The sequence below is a fragment of the Amphiura filiformis genome, chromosome 3, assembly GCF_039555335.1.
Source record: "Amphiura filiformis chromosome 3, Afil_fr2py, whole genome shotgun sequence".
Taxonomy (NCBI): Eukaryota; Metazoa; Echinodermata; class Ophiuroidea; order Amphilepidida; family Amphiuridae; genus Amphiura; species Amphiura filiformis.
The window spans coordinates 81691127-81707013 of NC_092630.1; the positions used below are offsets into that span (position 1 = coordinate 81691127).

General features: G+C 38.3%; 1 protein-coding gene across 3 annotated transcripts in view; it reads left to right on the forward strand.

Annotated features, from left to right (window-relative positions):
* Nucleotides 1-2553: 2553 nt before the first annotated feature.
* Nucleotides 2554-15887, forward strand: part of LOC140149254 (protein kinase C delta type-like) — a 245718-nt gene continuing 232384 nt past the window's right edge. For all 3 annotated transcript variants that reach the window (XM_072171491.1, XM_072171497.1, XM_072171492.1), the window contains exons 1-2: nucleotides 2554-2666; nucleotides 10019-10251. The gene's annotated coding sequence lies outside the window, so the exon portion shown is untranslated. The remainder of the gene's footprint in view (nucleotides 2667-10018; nucleotides 10252-15887) is intronic.

Sequence of the window (15887 nt, forward strand, 5' to 3'; positions counted from 1 at the left end):
TTGTTTTTGGGATGAGGTCATGGTTTATATTGGACAGCAACATGACCAACCAACCAAAGGGGCAATGCGTGTGGATCTTGGCAGTGTGTGTGTGTGTGGGGGTGGGGGGGAGGGTGTGTAGGGGTGATCTAATGCTTTTTAGCTGATTTCAGTTATTTTTATCTCCAAAATCTACGCGTTTTCAGTTTTATTTTATAACTCCAGCCCATAGTGTAAAAAATATATAGGCTAGGCCAATCATATTAATAGGGTATATTGCTGATCCATATGACCATTAATTATCCTTTTCTGGTGCATTGTGGGATAGAAAAGGGAGCAAATTAGCGATCGATTTGCCCCCTTTTCAATCCCACAATGCACCAGAAAAGGATAATCAATGGATCAGCAATATACCCTATGAACCCCTATTTTTGGTACAAAAATTTCATGGCCCATAGTCGTAGATCCTGGTGGGGGATAAATCCCCAATATTTTGCCAGGGCCCGCTCCATACAATCATCCCCCCAATGTCGGACCCTGTATTGGGTTTCCGATGACCAAATTAACATCATATTTGGTCATTTTAGGGAACGTTCATAAATACTGGGGGCAAGGGGGCCTGGAAAATTTTGATTTGGTATGTCAAAACTTTTGACCCCCCCTGTCTGTATGTTAAACTGTATTTAGAACCCCCCTCTCTTTATGGACTGAAACTTTTTGACCCCCCCTTTTGTATACACCCAAACTTTTTACCCCCCCACACACACACACACATAATGAAGGTATACTTAAAAATACTCTCTGTTTTTGTTTCCACTGTAGTAGGTAATGCTTTATTTTACTAGTGGATTAAACTTATTTACAAATGCAGTTTCAACTTTGTTACAAATTAAAACAAAACAGATCTGTAGGGCCCACCAACAATACACTTATCATTTATCAGTGTCACTCTTACATGCCTTATGTCTATAAGATTGCCCATAAGTTCATGACATCATAGAATATAAATTGCTTTCAAATCAGGTTTCAAAAGTTATTGCACGGATGTATCAGGGGCGTGGCCAGCTTTCTTGGTGGGGGGGGCAAAATAAAATTTCAGGGCACAGACGCGACGAAACACAATTGCAGTTGCTTTACATATCATATCCCGGGGGCACTTCAATTTGAAATGGATATCAGGTGTAGGGCTGGCGCTTTCGCACTAAGGGGCATTCGGTGAGAGCAACATGTAAAAAATATGGGGTCATTGGGTGAGAGCATGATTTTTTGCATTTGGTGAGAGCAAAATGTAAAAAATATGGGGTCATTGGGTGAGAACATGACCTTTTTTAAATGGAATCTTTGGGTGAGAACTAAAACAGCGCCACAAAAACCTCGAAAATCGAATTTCTAGTTCTAAATGGCTTCAAATTTCTTTATTTTTTCAAAATAAGTAACAAAATCAGTGATAAATGAAAGTTGCTGTTCAAATTGAACTTGTAAGGGTCTTTGGGTGACAGATCAAATGGAAAAATAGGGGGTCTTCGGGTGACAGAGCGTGGAGCGCGCATGTGTTCGTAAAAAAATATCGGGTCTTTGGGTATCAGCGATGCTGAAAAAGGGGGTCTTAACAGACCTACATACGCGTCACCTCCAAAGTTGGAGTGCCCCCCGGATATATATACCGGTTTTGTTTTTAGAGAGACTGTACATGTCTTCGAGCTTCAAAACAAGGCTTTACTGGATGCGAGTTTAAGTAGTTTTTGCACCATATTTCAACAGTTTAGCTTCAAAATGGCACAATTTTTCTTGCGATTAGCGTGCATTTTTACCACAAACTTATTATGTCGCCAAATGGTTTACTATATTTCAAGAAATGTTTTCCAACCCCACCCCCATGTCAAAAAGAAATCTACACTATGCAGAGTCAGAAAGTGAAAATCGCCCACTATAAGGGGTGGTGCAATAATTATGTGTACCCCCGGGGTGGTGAATTCTCAAAATGGTCTGCCAAAAATCGCTCCCCCTCTTTGGCGTACCATAAAAATCTTTGTCCCTTTTGATGTGCCAAAAACCTTTGCCCTCCTTTTGGTGTGCAAAAAATCTTTGCCCCCCCCCTCTACACATGCAAGATTTTTGGGAACCTGAATTTAAAACTTTAAATTGTCTTTATCATATAATGCGAGCACAGCGAGCAGGACATTTTGCATATTTGAACGTGTTTTTAACGTTTTCCTACACCTTTTTAGGGTGTAATATAGAAACGGTGCCCAAAATATCTGTGCCAAAAAGCGCTTGCCCTCCCCTGTTGCCCCCCGCCTTTACCTAGCAAAAATCGCTTGACCCTCCCCCTTTTGACCTGCCAAAAATGCTTCCCCCCCTTTTTGGCCTGCCAAAAAAATCTTTGCCCCCCCTCCCCCCCTATAATCACCACACCCGGGGGTACACATAATTATTGCACCACCCCTAAACGGTCTCGGGTCAGGCCGGGGGGTCGGGTAGGAGACCAAACTTTTTAAGTCTCTCACAGGTCTCTCATAAAAGTTTCTTAAATAGCGCCATCTATTGCTCATGAGACCCATTAAAACTTGGGCAGTAAACTTGCGGAAGTGATATTACTTCCGCATTGAGTCTCGAGACAGTACAGCAAGAAAAGTACAGTGCTATAGTTTTGTCAGTGTGTGCATTTGTTGCTACATCACAGATTGGTGAGTATAAATTAATAGTAGGCATATTGCATCTAAAATTTGTTGTTTTTATGTCCAGCCGATGTCATGAGCTGCAGATGAGGTGGCTACAGAGTTTTCCCCTTACAATCGAATCGTACCGTACTACTGTACTACTCATAATAGAGCTTGCTGCATGTGTTCACTGTGTTGTCATAGTTGTGCAGATTGACTGCAGAATAGCTCAGAATATGGGTATCCAGTGACTGGTTGTTGTTTTTCGTTGTGCATTATCGCGGCAAGTTTAGTTTAGTTAATTTTTATTTAGCTCTGCAATATAATACAAAAATACAGAATAATGATTAAACAAGTAAAAATTTAGCATCAAAATTTAACAAAAAAAAATGTGAACAAACCAGCAAATGCCATCCCAGATAAGGAACGGCATACATGTCACAACGCCAAGTTGCTATATCCCATCATGGACGTACTAAATAAGTTTATTTAGTACGTCCATGATCCCATACAGTACTACAAATTTTGAATGTTTCAGGACTAATGTTCTCAAGTTGTAGGAAGTGTCATAGCCTAGGGTGTCTCCAGTGGAAACTGTTTTCATTATATTAGTATATGTTGCAGAATATTAAATTGGCAATCTGTTTGACCTTTGACCTATCCATATATTCATACCTGTGTTTTCATATCACCTTTTGTGGTGAAAAATCAGGCGCGCAGCAAGGTGACAAATAGTGGGGCGCTCAAAGTTATGAGTTTATATGCAAAGCTGCAAAAAAGTTCAAAATAGTGCAAAAAAGTGGGGCGTCCATGGGCACCCACCCCTGGCACCCCCTTGCCTGTGAAAATGATTATAAATGTGTAATTTGCAATCATTTGTGGAGCTTCGATTTTTTTCGTTTCGACAGCTATAAAGTATGCATTTGAATGCACACTAAACCGTAGCGACACATACACAGCACTTCTTGGAACTCCCGGTTGGAGTCATGAGTTGCAATTATTGGAACTGATAAAAGCCTGGCTACTTGTGTGTTATGAATGTGAACACATTTTGTTGCAATCTTTTTCACATTATTATTGGGTACCGGTACACTGGACACCCTGTAGTAGTATCAGCCATGGGTGTCGGGTGTGGTGGGTGAATGCGGTGGGGGGGTACCCCAAAGGGCCCTATGAGAAGTTGAAATTGATTCTTTTATTTGAATCTCCAGTGGATATTTGGTGCACAGAAACCCTCTAATATTCATTTTGCTTGTGGTTTGCTTACAACGCAGAGGTAGGTTGTATCCAGATCGGGGAGGGGGAGGGGGGTCACAGCACTGTTATATTGAAGTGACCCACAAGGAGGTGCACACCTGTTGTATGTTTGAGTTCCCGGTTTTTTTTTTTTTTGCGGCGTATCTCCCCTCCGAAGATGACAAATTTTGTAAAATGAAACCATTTGTAATTGTAAACTTATAGTATTATTGGTTATTATCAGCAATTTACACATCAGTGGGTGGCTGTGGGACTTACTGCCACACGTCGTCGTATGCTTGGGCGATGTGTCTTCTTGGAAAATTAGCAAAATGAAGTTCTAATCTTATGCACCATTTGTAAATACTTTTCTCACCATCCCCCTTCCCATGAAATGTGGGAGTGGGACACTGATTGTAAGCTGGGGTTACATAGGGATTGACCGGGAGTGGTGGGTTCAGTGTTTTATATTAGGGGGGTCACATGAAAATTTCAAACCCACCCCTGGAATTACTTTTTCTGTCAGGATTGTTCCTTCTGCAAAATAATTTAAAAACCATTTGAATCAACTCAATCGGACAATCCGTTGCGAAGATACAGTCTTTTAAAGATTCACAAAATTGGCCATTTTACCCCATTTGTAGGAAAATCCTGATTTTGTCATAAATTTGCATATTCATGAAGCGATAATTGTGGGAATAAAGCCAAAGAAGGCATGAGATGTATTGTTTTTGTTTATTTAATGTTCATTTATGCAAATGATTAAAAATCCAGGGTCATAATTGCTATATTTGCTTCTATACAATGGGGTCAGGCAATGTAATTACTCTGAAGCCCCATCATATGGATCCCCAAATTCCTTGGGATGGTGGGGGGGGGGGGAGAGTACTCGAATTGCATTATCAGTGACATGGTGGTCGGTGCGTGGTTGTGGGACATGCGACACTTCACACATTTATTTGGGGCAAATTTTAGCCACTTGGCCCCAGATGTGCTGCAGTCCCCCGGATTACAGTTTCGGGCACAACCCTGGCAAGGTTCTGGGATAGAGGGTTTAAGTCTTTGGGAAAACCGGTATATGCTTTCAAGTTTAGGTCCTTGAACATTTATGATGTGTAGAACTAACATGTACACACCCCAAACACACACCCCAATACTCCTACCCACCACACACACCCCTACACACCATTGAGCATTCAGCTCATACAATTATGTTCAGGTATTGCTCCCAATTTAAAAAGGTTGATGCTCTGCAACTCAATGATGTGTAGAACTAACCCCCCCCCCAATACACCCTAATACCCCTACCTACCACACACACCCCTACACATTACACACCATTGAGCATTCAGCTCATACAATCATGTTCAGGTATTGCTCCCAATTTAAAAAGGTTGATACTCTGCAACTCAATTTGCAATTGTATTCATGTAGAACAGTTCAGATCAATTAATTATTTGTCCCCAAGAAAAAGCAATAACTCTTGCTCAGCAATAATTTGCAAATAATGCTGTAATACTGTCAAATGGATCCCTTGTGTATTGAGCAGTAGCCATATTACAGTGATGCAAATTTGATTATAGTGCATCTTTATTCTTATGCTGTATATCTGTTGCTATGGTAATAGGTTGAGATGTTCTCCCTTGCCTGTTATATTTTATGTTGAATCAGGGTTCTCATGTAAGCACTGGGATTTTGTTTCAGTGGCAACTAGATTGATTGATCTACTCCTGTAGACCTGCAGTGTTAGTCAAAGATTGCAGTACTTGTAACCTGGACTTGTAAAACATTTGTTTAGACATTCTGAACAAGGAACCATGCTGAATGCCAATAAACCCTTAATTTGATATATGTGGTAAAAGTCAAGTACCAAATATGGTTTATTAAGATTTTAGCCTCAAATTTCTTATTGAAAAGAATTGACAGAAACATTTATTTATGCATCTAAATGGACTTTGTTGCCATTTTGTTAACTTAAAATTATATAATATTTATTTTAGTGTAATTCTCCATATTTTTCTTCAAAACGGGCATCAAATTATTCTTACCAGGTACCAGCAATGACCTGTTAACATTCTCCAGGACCATTCCGTCTGTGACACAATATCTTTGCCATTTTGTCTTTGATTTTGTCTTAGGTTTCCAGAAACTGAGTACGGTACTATTACAAATTGAAAATCAAGGCAAGTTATGCACACGCATTGTGTATTTGAGGTGACAATAATCAGCAGGTAGTCAACCCCTTGTACATTACACTTGCACCATTTTGCACCATTTTGTCACATCTGTCCTCCCAGTGCTCCAAATAAGCCAAAATTTATAAAGTCTAGCAGTAAATAGTAGGCCCGTAACCAGGATTTATTTGGGGGCTGAATTTGAAAAAGTGGACCCTTTTTTCAAAATTTGGACCTTTTTGGACTAGGGAGGGGTGGATTTTGAAAAAATGTGGACTTTTCCCCAAAAAATGTTGATCTTTGTTGACCAAAAAGGCATAAAAAACCCCTATATTTTCGATTGCTACACTCGCAAATGGGACTTTTGGGGCATTTGGGGATTGGGGGCATCTGGCCCCAGGCTCCCCAGGTAACGGGCCTGGTAAATAATAAGAAACCTCACAAAATAGGTCATGGTCAGCAGGTCAGTAATTACATGGGTTGACTTTTTTGCCATATTTCCCCAATAACAAAGTAGTTTAGGGAACAAACCAGAAGTTTGATTACGTCATATAAATGAGTCCTTTCGTTAGGGAAGAGGGGTTCAAAAAGTCTGAATATGTTTGTAAAAAAAGTATTGACAATATTAGCAAAAAATGAACCCATTTATCTTAAGTTTGGCTAATTTTTTATGGTAAATCACTAAATTAAAAAAGTAAGTGCACCATGTGCAAATTTAATATGAATCATTATGCGATCCTGCCCATCAACTTCCAAATAGATAAATAAGCTGGCATTAACGATGCTGATTTTATCATTCAAATTAAAATGCATTGAACATACAATCAATTGTGATGTGTACAATTATACCATCCATTTATGACTCTATTTAATGAGTTTTACTGTCAAAAGGAATTAAGCAGATTTGTCATATATTCTTATGTTACTTAATGAAATATTGACCTTGCCTTCTAGTTGGTGTATTTTTGCATCAGGAAATATTAATGTACATTGTTTTACAGATAAGAAATACTGCATGTGTATAACATCGGATGATTTAAAATTCCTAATCCCACGCATTGTTGGTTCACGTCATTTGGACAGGTTTTGTTTTTTATTGGTATACCAAATGGTCATTGCAATTGTGTGTTCATCCCTGCTAGGATGATTTGTTGAAATTTAAACCAAAATGAAGCAAGGAATTGAATTGATTTATAGATGATTTTACCCTAGTGCTGCAGCAGAAGTATGTCACTGGCAATACTCAATGGGCTTTCTTGAACAGGTACGGTTTGGGGGTTTTCCCTTCATAGGTAAATAACAAATTTACAATGTTGATTCAGATTCTCAATCGTATAGTCAATAAAATAAATATTGATTTTTATGGCAGTATTGTTAAGTTTCTGGTTATTTTCTTGCAATTCTGTTGAAATTTGACAGGTGGAAAAAATCTTTTCATTATACATTAGAAAATGTTGAATTCTAAATAATTAATTGGCAATCAATTATTTGCTTCTTTATTAATTGTTATTGTCTCAGTTGGGGGCTTTGATTGTCTATATCAGTGGTGTAACCAGTGGGGGGGCCAGGGGGCAAGCTGCCCCCCCCACCCCGGGCACCAAAAAACTGGGAAGAAGAGCAAAAAATTGGGAAGGAAAAGGGGGAAGGAAAGAAAAAGAGGGAAGAAAAAAGGAAGGAGAAGAGAAAGGGAAGGGGAAGAGAAAGGAAAGAAAGAGGGAAGAAGATCTATAGGGTCCTACTACTTTCATTGTGAAATTTGTTCTCTGAAACACTGATTTTTTAGCTTCTAATATGCCAAAAACCAGGAGCTTCAGGGGGCTCCGCCCCCCTTGACCCCACCAGGGGCCCTAAGGCGGGCCCCTGGACCCCCTCAGTTTAATGCTTGGCGGCAAGCCGCTCGCACATAAATACTACGATTTTTTTTCAGAAATTGGGAAATTTTACAATCTTGCCCCCCCCCCGGAAGGTCAGGTCTAGTTACGCCCTCTATATGTTCACTGTAATGCTCAAAATTGCACATGATTTGATGTAGCAAAATGAGGACTAAATGAAAAGTCAATATTCATCATGATAAAGAACTTTAATTTGATGTACATGTACATGAAAGATTTAAAAATGTGACATATATATATTTTAGCAAAATTCCAGCTGAAAACAGAATTTTTTATGTCATCCAAAATTTAGTATTTAGTCTGTCTTGTTACTCTGGTGGCAGATTACGGTATAAATGCTATAAAATCCACAGATCCTGGAATTCTCCCAGGATCTGTGCTAATTCCCAGAAAACTGGGCGCTACCGACATTTTATTGACAACTTCCATTGGCTACCGCAAACAATAGATCCTATCCTCATTGGCCCTAGGCTGTAACTAAGCACAGTTAGCCTTACCAGTATTGGACTAAACTATTCCATTTATCGTATAGATTCAATAAACTATTCAAGGAGAAGAAAAAGATTTGAATGGTAAATCAGCTTGTAACTAAATAATAATTCCATCTTGAGAAACATTGTCCTCATTTTACTCATTTTCTTTGTGTTGAGTATCAAAATAAATTGTGATGAAGCTGCATGATAATAAACAATTACATGCTAATTATATACCAAAATATCCCAGTAGGTAACTGAGATTATCAATTTTGATTATCAATTTTGTAGATGTGATTAGCACGAAGTGTTCAGTGCCTGTATGGGACCATGACAACCCCTCTCTGACATTACAAAAGCGCAAGCGCCTCGTTGGCCGCTTCGTGGCCATGCGCACTTCGCGCGCACCCCCTCGAGGAACTAGAACTAGTTCTAGATGTGATAAGTTGATTTTACAAAATGGTTCACTTTGTGTGACAGTTTACACAGGTTGCACAGGTTACATTATACCATTAGTCTGCTTTACCAAATAGAATGTAAGTACGAAAAGTAAGGTTTGTGTTAGCGAACTCAAAAATAGCGCAAATAGCATGAGCTAACTCAAAAATAGCGCAAATAGTGTGAGCATACACAAAAGAACTACAGCTGTACTTGCATATTTTTAGCTAAAAAGTTGTAAAATCTAACAAACAAGCATTTATGCTACTACATGTGTAAATGATAGCAAAAGTAGAGACTTGTACCTTTAATATACACATTGATTAATGTGGAGTAATAAAGCAAAATGAATTGATCTGTGCTAAAATTGATTCGGAGATACAACCAAAGGAGTAACATTATATTTTGCTACGTATAACATTGCAGAATCCGTAAGCCCAATTTCTGTGAGAATTTCTCCATTGTGTGCATGGAAAAAAGGAAAACTAGTTTCTAATGACTAATTTTGTTTGATGGTCACATAAACCTTTGGTCAGGCCAGCAAATTATATGGGCGATAAATCTCTCCTTTTCTTTTCAGGAATGAGCACTATTAAACAAACAACCAAACAAATTGTAAAGCTTAACGACAGCTATATATATATATAGATGACTATTCTTCCAACAATTCTATGTTCTGTCAACAGCTCAATCCAATTCAATTCATCTTTACTTCACAATATAAAAATACAGTAAGATAAGAAAACCTGAATACATCAAACTACTTTTTGACAAGGTTCTATGGTCTGTCACCTATTCAATCTAACTTGTTTCAACTTAAATTTCACAATGTAAAGACAGTAAGACAAGAAAAATAATTCATCTAACTACCTTTTGGTTGTGCGATCTGTCAACTGTTTGAATTCAATTTATCTATACTTCATAATGTAATTAAGAAAATGGGAGAAGGCAAAAAGAATGAATGCATCTGACTATATTTCCAAGATCTGTCAAATAGTCAATTCAATTTACTTATGTATATTGATATCAATGCAATATGGTAAGTATTACAGGAAAAAATGAGCACTTAAAATAACCTTTTCACTTCAGCTCACTTTATGTTTAAACCACCATCGTCATCATACTAACTCTTTGCATTCTATTTTATTACCCATCACATATTACAGGTAATTCTAGGCCGCAATAACCATCTTGACTGAGGTGCTGTCAATATTATCACCCACCAGTCACAGAGCAGTCTTATCGTGACACGGAGGAGTGGATGTTGTTATCTCTTTGTGGAGTATTGACACAGAGGCACAGTTGAAGTGTGAATAGAGATAGACAGAATACTATATAAGGGAGCAGAGTTGCAGTAGACTTTAAGGGATACTCATATCAAGGAAAAGTTGCATTACAGGTATGTGCCAACCTGTGTAATACTCTCACTTAAACCATGTTTTAAACAGCAATTGTGCATTTTCAGTAGCAGTAATAGTTTACATTTAATCATGATTTTACTAAAAGGAATTTTTTTTAAATGGTTGCCCCGTGTAGAGACATGCTTAGGTTCTGATGGGACCAGGCTCAAGCAAAATGCTCAAGCCATGCTAAAAATCCTATATACATAAGCATGCTGTATATGAACTTATATTGCAGTCACCTGTTCATACATGCAGGGCTGTATCTTGACTTTATCTGACATACAAAAAACTTTGGTGGACCAGCTACCAAGTTACATGCCACAAGGATACATGTTTACCAGGCACTCAACTTTAGAAATGATCATGTGCCTGTCAATAGGCCCCCTTTTTTGAAGTTGAATATACCCAATATACCCAATGACCTTCTTTTTAAAAAGTCATACCCGATGACCCCCTAATTTTGTAGGTGCGGCTACCCAATGACCCTTTTTTCTAGAAATGTATCATCAATTTGCCACAAAATAATATGGAAACTTTCAAATCTTATTTTTGCAAATTGTAGTGTAATTTTTTGGAACAAAAAATAGAATTTTGCTCCATTTTTTTCAAAATATTCTACCTGATGACCCCTTTTAAATTTTTTTGTACCCAATGACCCCCTTTTTTTCAAAATATTATACCCAATGACCCCCCTTTTCATTTTGTTTGTACCCAATGACCACTCTTTTTTTTAAACAACGTTTTGTACTAATACTTCGCGATGCCCGTAGGCACATACCCGTCAATTCTCAAGTTCAGTGTCCCCCCGGACTAGGACATATACAATATCATATGTTACCACAACATGATAATGACTTATGAACTAGAGAGAAAACTCATGCTCACAATCATAACAGTAAAAATTTGAAATTTCTGCTCTGAGCACATCAGATTCCACATAAAACCGTGTCATGGCTATTGAATTTCTATTATGAAGACTCAGGTAATAAAAGAACTGTAATTCCATCAAAAATACACATATTTGGTTACAAATAATATTTCAAGTGTTGCTGATAAACCTGTAGTCAGTTTTTATAGCATCTTTACATATCACTCGGATGTACTTGTAGTGTCATGCATGCATAAACAATGTCTGGATGTCATGAAACATAATACAATAATTACCTTATACACCAATCCGAGAAGCGTTTACTGTATTTGGCCCTCTATTGACGGCAACACAGATGTACCAGAGCGGGAGATTTAATTAAGTAATTCAATACTCATGATTGTGTATTGAATATCACTATTGTGTACAATTCCCGGGTACAATTCTGTATAGCACACCATAAATAATGGATGGAACCCCCGACCTCGGGACACCGCAGTTTTACATCGGGGACACCGCAGTAATGGCGAAGTCGGATAGGTGTATAGTAGATTACTGGTGAATGGCAAATGTAGTATTGGCCAGGAGGACTGGATATCAATATGTGACTGTGCTGCATGGATTAACAGCAAATGAAGATAGATTATAAACAGTGATACTTGTCACAGAAATTAGTGAAAAGGCTGAGCAAGAGAGTGCAGGATTGAGAGCTATGCAAGGTAAAAGAAAGCAAGGGAGAGAGAGATACAGACACATAGAGAGTGAAGGAGATAACAAGAGAGATGAAAAATAAGAGGTGGAGAAAGTTGGGGGAGAAAGGGCTATTAAGAGTGAGCAAGAGAGAGAGAAGCACTCAAACAAGGGAGAGGGAGACAGAGAGGGAGGAGAGTCTAGCAGTAGGTCTAATCAAACACAGGCTCTTGAGAGAGACAGAGCGCAAAAAAGTGTGAAAGCAAGAGAGTGTGTAGTGAGAGCAAGAGCCTGGAGCGAGAGAGAGAGCAAAAGGGAGAAGAAAACAAGTCGATAAGGTGAAAACATGAGAGGTGCAAGAGAGAGAGGTGGTAAGGGAGAGTGAGATGTGACAGTGCGCGATAATGCTCAAAACAGCTTGAGAAAGAAAATGATACAAATGTTTATGAAGATGAGAGAGAAACAGACCAATATGGTGTCATCAATGACGGCACCAAAATTTGTTTTCCTGGCTGGGGAGGGGGGTGAGGGGTGGAAATGGGGAATAATGGATATTTGGCAAGCTGAAAGGGGGGCAAGCAATTTTTGGCACACTGAGAGGGAGCAAGTGATTTTGGCACACATTCACTGGTTGCCTTTTAAATGAAACGCTCTAAAAACATTACGGAAACGCTTAAATATGCAAATTCTCCTGACATGTGCAAAGAGGGCATGTTAAATGGGGGTAGGGCAAAGATTTTTCGGCAGGTCGAGAGGGGGGGGGAAGTGATTTTTGGCAGGCTGAGATGGGGACAAGCAATTTTTGACATGCAATTTGGAAATTTTACCCCCTAGGGCTCATAATTATTGCACAGCCCCTTAACTTAAGGCTTAAGCCAAAGGCTCAAATAAAGTGAACATATTTGTTGTGAGAATTAGATACTAAGTATTAATTTCATTAATATAATTTCTTATATGTAAAAGGCAATGACATTTTGATTGAATTATTCTAACAAAGTTGCAAAAACCCACAAAAATTACCATCTAGTCATGTCCTGAGCAAGATCAATCACATCTGGTATCTATGCAAAGATCACAGTACATGAAGATGAATTGTATTTAGCCATTACTGTTGTCTTCTTGCCCTTGAAAATGACATGTTACTTCCAGCCATTAGATCGGTTTGTCATATGTGTCTGCAGTACAGTGACCTGGGACAGTGGACCTCTAGTTAGGCTTTAGATACTATAAACTGAACCTGCTGGAGGTGAGTATGCAATATTTACCTCATAGTCATACGCGGTTTACATTCATAGATTTTGAGCGCATGGAGATGCTGCTGAATAGTTGTTGAACCAGGGTGAAGTTTATTAGATTTACAAGCAGGTGGGTAAATTTAGAGATAATTTGCACGCTCATATAAACATGACAATAAAGAAGATAGGAAATCCATTTAAGGTGAACTATGAACAGGTAGATGTATGCCGTGGCTGACACAAGATGATGTTCTTTCAATATTTCATGGAACAGAGTCAGGAACCTGCAGGTGAACAATGCATCAAAGAAACAAGTTCATATTGGTTGGGCTTGGCAAATGATTGTACAATTTCTGAATTATGTGTAGTACATTGATTTGATTAAAAGGCCAGAATAGCTCAGAATGCTGATGAATCTCTTTTCAAGGGTTGGGCCTAACTCCTCCGTAGTATACTCTGCCCCATAGCAGGTAAGGATATTATCTAAAGCAAAATATGTCAACAAAATTTCAAAGGAACATTCGTAAAGCGTGTAAAAATAGCATGCTGCTAAAGGGGAAAAAAGACACTCCCAATAAATTAATTAGCCCATTTGGATGAAGATACTGTGTTATGCAAACTAATTTTCTGTAATACAAACCTGTAGGTGGTCTGAAATTTTTTAGAGTCGGGATTTATTTTAACGCATGCCTCAAATCACAATATATTTAATTTCAAATCAGTGTAGAGTAGTTTAGATATGAAAAATTCTGGATTTCTCAAATAAAAAACAAAAAAAAATTGCTCCAAAAATGAAATGCACACAGCCTACAGGATACAAACTGTTGTTGCGTTATATTGCCCTTTTATTTTGCCTTTCATCTGATAGATCATCTCATTAACCAGTGTCAATGCCAGCATTTTGTACTCATTACTTAGCTATAATGTGATTATCCCTGGTTCCCTGGATCACTTATTAGATACAAATCTGGCATGATTGATCATAGACTTCACACTTGATTGCTATTGCGATTTATGACATTGCCACAACATCTTCTTACCCAGGGTTATCCAGGTTTCTTGTTTTTAATTATGTACAGCAGGAAGACCCCTATATTTTTATTGCCTTTGTCATCCACTTGACCCCTCATAATTTTCGGGGGGGGCACATATATGCCGAGGTGGATATCATGCTCATGAATGAACTTACAAAACAGACCCTTAACAAATATTTTTCCAGGGCTTCCATAATACCCTAAACATATACTTTGGATGCATTAACTACTCCCAAACAGTAGCAAAAGCGGCATTATATTTAAATATTTTGTGTTCGAGATTGTGTAAAACACAGCCATTTTTCTGATTTTTGATGTATTTAACACACCTATAATTACATCATTAAAATGGTGTAATTTTTGATGTTCATGTTCGGTGTTCTGCCAAACATACCCTTTTTCTGATTTTTGATGTTTTGGGCACTAAGCAATGAATGTCGCACCCGTACACCACTTGCCCTTTTTACACATTATTTTTTGCACAACTATGATATCCACCTCCTGACTCAATCAAATCTTTATTTATATGCATGATGCAAAAGTGACAATAATTTATCCTGGCATGTGTAAAGAGGAAATAAAGTTGAAAAGATATTATTTTTCTTGTATGTGCTGTGGTTTTATAAATATTTTGAAATTTTATTGGGAATAAAAATCTGTAATCAAATTAGGTACGCATGTGTGCACATAATCATATTCACTTCTCCTTGCCAAGGAAGTAATAAAAAAAAGTGATTTAACAAAGTAGTTGGGCTGACAAATACTGCAAATGCTGTTTTTTGGCTGATTGAAGCAGAATCAGTTCAGGTCATTTCATGAATTTATTTATAATGTTTAACAAGCACGAATATTGGCAGTCATTTTAGTTAGTGTTTTATACAACTGATTTTGTGTTGTCAATAATAATTTCAAAATGGTGTTTGGGAAGGGGTTCTGCTTGAGATTTTGCTTGAGTTCACATCCTGGTGTTCCTTTGTTTGTGCAAGGAATTTTGTGCTCAAAGCATGCGAGTATTTTGGGGGGGGGGCTTTGGGGGCGCCAGCCCCCCGGGGTCAAAGTAGGGGGCTACAAAAGCGAAGGGCGGCGGAGAAGAAGAAGGCGGCAAAAACAGGGCGGCAAAAACAAAGGGCGGACAAACGAATTAACAAAGAAAAAAGGCATAAAAATTTAAAAAGCATACAAAATTTTGAAAAAGGTAGCTTTTAGAGGCATAAGCGCCTAAATTCCTTTTTTTTTTTTTTGCTCTTCACTTTTTCAAACGACCGTGAAAAAAATTGGGTCAACCTTTTCGGGCTGTTAAGGAAGGGGCGGCAAAATTGTTTCTTCTTTAGCCCCCCGGGGTTGGGGCGGCCACGGTACGCCACTGCAAAGTGACCCAAATTGAATCACAAATAATGAAAATGATTACTATAAGGCTGCGTTCACATAGAAGTATACTATTCGGGTATACGGTGCACGTTTTACAGGTGCACGCGTATATAGTTAAATCGAGCAAGGCAATTTCATAGTACCGGGTCACATAAGGCTACGATCGCATAGAAGTATACTATTCGAATTATACGATGCACGTTTTGATGGTGCACGCAGTATAGATTAAATCGAGCAAGGTAATTTCATAGTACCGGGTCACATAAGAGCTACTCGAAAAGGCCGTATACCTGCGTATAGTATAGTATAGTGGGAATCGCGCATGTTCGATTTTTAGTGCAGCGTATACCGTCCAAATTTTAAAAACCTAAACCATATGTGGGCAAATTCATTTTTTTAATTGATGCACTATCTAATTCTGCACATTATGACACCTC